We start from the raw sequence: 3,421 nt of genomic DNA on the forward strand, positions 1-3,421 counted from the left end.
CACCCACAGCTGGTAGTTCCCAAGTGGTTAGAGAGCCTGCCCTCCCCTTGCAAAGGTATTTGTAACCTTATAGTGGTGGGCTGTCTTCCAGCTCAGGTGAGCCAGAGGGGCAGGCTGCTCATTGGTTAGGGCTAGGGGCTGTCTCAGAAAAAAAACTAGCCCTGACACTAAGTTCTAAAGGCTGAACTTGACCAACCACAGTGTTTAAAACCTATGAAAGACCTTCCTCCCAAGAGGTTTCCTGGTTGTTTGTAAAAAAGCAAGTCTAGGAAACTAGACAAAAGATTAGCCAGTCAGATCATCTCTGGTTTCTAACAAGTACAGACTTTTCTGTCTTTTTTACTTTCAAGAGTCCAGTCACCCTAACAGTATTCCCTCTTAACACCTCCTCCAGCTGGGCTGGAGACCCAACTTACAAGTTTAATTTTAATAAAACACCTGAGTCTATGGCTATATGTTAACACTATCACATTCGAACTACCACATTTTGCTTCTAGTCCCCATACATTTATGACCATACCACAATGCAAACTGCATTCAGACCACCTTCAGAAGTCCCCATAGTCTTTACCAACTTTAAGATGGTTACAAAGTTCATAGTCTCATCTGAGATTCGAGACTTGTTGGTCCTGAAAAATCAAAACAAGTTACATACTTCCAACACATAATGGCACACAGTAAACATTTCCATTGAGAATAAGGTAGAACAAAGAGAAACTGGACCAATACAAGATCAGTAACCATCAGGTAAACATCAACATCTATATTTCAAGTCTGACATCCACAATCAGTGACAACAGTCCCTGGAATTTCTATTTCTGCCCCTCCAACTGGGCTTATTAGCCCAGGGAAAATTTTCATCAACCAACAGTGCTCCATGGTAGCCTTTGCACAGTTCTGGTACATCCAAATCATGTCTCTACTGCATACCACTGTCTATCTTACAACCTGTCTACCTAGGAACGTCACCCTGCTACATATGCCATATGTCAGCAGGAGCTCCTAGAACTGTGTGCAATTCATGACCTGCTTTCATGCATTTTTCATGCTTCCAAAACCAACAACAGCTGTACAGTAACACAGCCATTGTTCATCCAGGGGGAAGTAAATATTGATCTTCAGTCTTCAGAATTCTTTCCAATCATCATCTTTCAAAAGAGTTTGCATTCCTGATCATTCAGCCTTTCCTGGGTAGAATTCACCCTCAGGTATCTTTTCCATTGTTTCAATGTAAAGCAGTTGGCTCACACTTAATGATGGTAATCTGTTTAACAATAGTAGCTTTAGTAACCAAATCAGCCTCAAATCAGTCTCTGTGCCAGTTTAAAACTGGCTTGATATTTTCCCACTTTTTTCTATTTTTATTTTTTTCAACTTTAAGTTGTGCATATTTCAATTCTATATCTTCTGCCAAGCACACCAGTCCATTACTTTTAAATTCAACCATGATCAAACTCTGTGGGCATGGGCAGCAGAATATGGCCAGCCTTTATTCCTGTAACACAGGGCCTTTTCCTTTCCCTTTGAAAGTTCATAAGCCAACATTTATCTCTGCATGTAGCATTTTCAAACTCACAAGAATATCCCATAAAACATGGCTTACCACACTGTGAGGCTTCTGCAGTCCCGAGTACCAAGTCCCTAGCACACAGGTTCCAAACACCAAAACCCACATGACCAGATTAATCACAGCAACACCCCACTCCTGGTACCAAAATCTGTTGTTGTCAGTTCCAAGTTGCTGGGACAAACATCCAACCTGACACACTTCATGGGAGGAATGGGTTTATTTCACACTTAACACCATTAATGGTGGAAGAAGCTGGCTTCCAGTCATAGATCCAAATACAGAGAAATTACTACCCGCCAGCACCTCAAATGCTAACAGCCAGAGCTCTAACTGCCCTCTCCATACCTTTGGGCTGGAATTCAAATCCTCCCCCAAATATATCTTAGGGCTGGACTTTGGGATCCACCCCTAGTGACACCTACCCCAGCCAGGCGACTAGACCCAAGTTACAAGTTTAATTTGAATAAAACACCCAAGTCTGTGGTGCCATACATTGACACTATCATTCAGACTACTACACATATGTTGGTGGATTGTCAACATTTTGTCAGAAGCCAGGTGTGCTGACTGGCTTGGGCCAGATCTGCTTGGCCTACCTTACTGGTGTTCTTGTGGCAGCTTTCTGTTGTATCCTGCTGCCACACTTTTGTTACCAGACCTAAAGACTTTTTTGTTGTTGTTGTTTCGTTTTTTTGAGGTAGGGTCTCACTCTGGCCCAGGCTTACCTGGAATTAACTATGTAGTCTCAGGGTGGCCTCAAATTCATAGCAGTCTTCCTGCCACTGCCTCCCAAGTGCTGGGATTAAAGGCATGCACTACCACGCCTGGCAAGACTATAGGGCATTTCTGTATATAGGTGGTTATACAGTTTGTACTGTGAAGTCCTTGGAAACCATAATACATGCATCTTGTACATATATTTTTATTTTGTTTTGCATATGTATGTGGTGTGCATATGTTTGTGTGTGTGTGAGGAGGCAGAGGGTAACTGGTGTCACCTTTAGGTGCTGCACACATCTTTTTGAGACAAGGCTTCTCATTTGCCCTGAACTCACCAGAAAGACCTGATAGGCTGACCAGCAAGTCCTAGGAATCTGCTTGTTTCTGCCTGTCCATTACTGGGATTACAGGCACATACCACCACACCCAGCACCTGTGTGGGCTCTGTACATCAAATTCAGGTTCTCATGCTGGTGAGGCAAGCCCTTTACCAACTAAGCCATTTCCTCAGCCTACACAGATGTCTTTCTTAGCATTTGCCTTACTATGTTCAGATTTTTAAAAATTTATTTTTATTAGATATGGACATATTTAGAATATAAACAACACATGTTGGTGCCATCCTTTCCCTCCTCCCTGCCCCTTTACTGAAGAGGCCTTCCTTGTTGGGGATGTATGTCAACCCCATGGGGATTGTGGGTCATGCATTGTGGGACAACAATCAGTTATGGGGGAGAGGCAATGTCTCTGTGCAAAATGTCCCAATTTGTGGCTCTATCAATCTTTCCACCCCCTCCTCAGCAAAATTTCCTGAGCTGGGTTGGGTGCATTTTGTTGTTTTGTTTTTCAAAGTAGAGTCTCACTCTAGCTCAGGCTGGCCTGGAATTCACTATGGAGTCAGGGTAGCCTTGAACTCACAGTGATCCTTCTACCTCTGCCTCCTGAGTGTTGGGATTAAAGGCGTGTACCACCACACCTGGCTGTTGGGTACATTTTAAGTCTTATTTCACTGACAGGAGCCTCTGGATCTCTGGTTTGGTAGTGTCTATCTCCTTCACCCTTGTGCTTATATCAGATTCAGTAAGAAAGCAGCACACTTGCTCATTTCCCCAGTTCCTCTGGTTTCAGCTG

The sequence above is a fragment of the Jaculus jaculus genome, chromosome 15 (assembly GCF_020740685.1).
Source record: "Jaculus jaculus isolate mJacJac1 chromosome 15, mJacJac1.mat.Y.cur, whole genome shotgun sequence".
NCBI classification, from domain to species: domain Eukaryota; kingdom Metazoa; phylum Chordata; class Mammalia; order Rodentia; family Dipodidae; genus Jaculus; species Jaculus jaculus.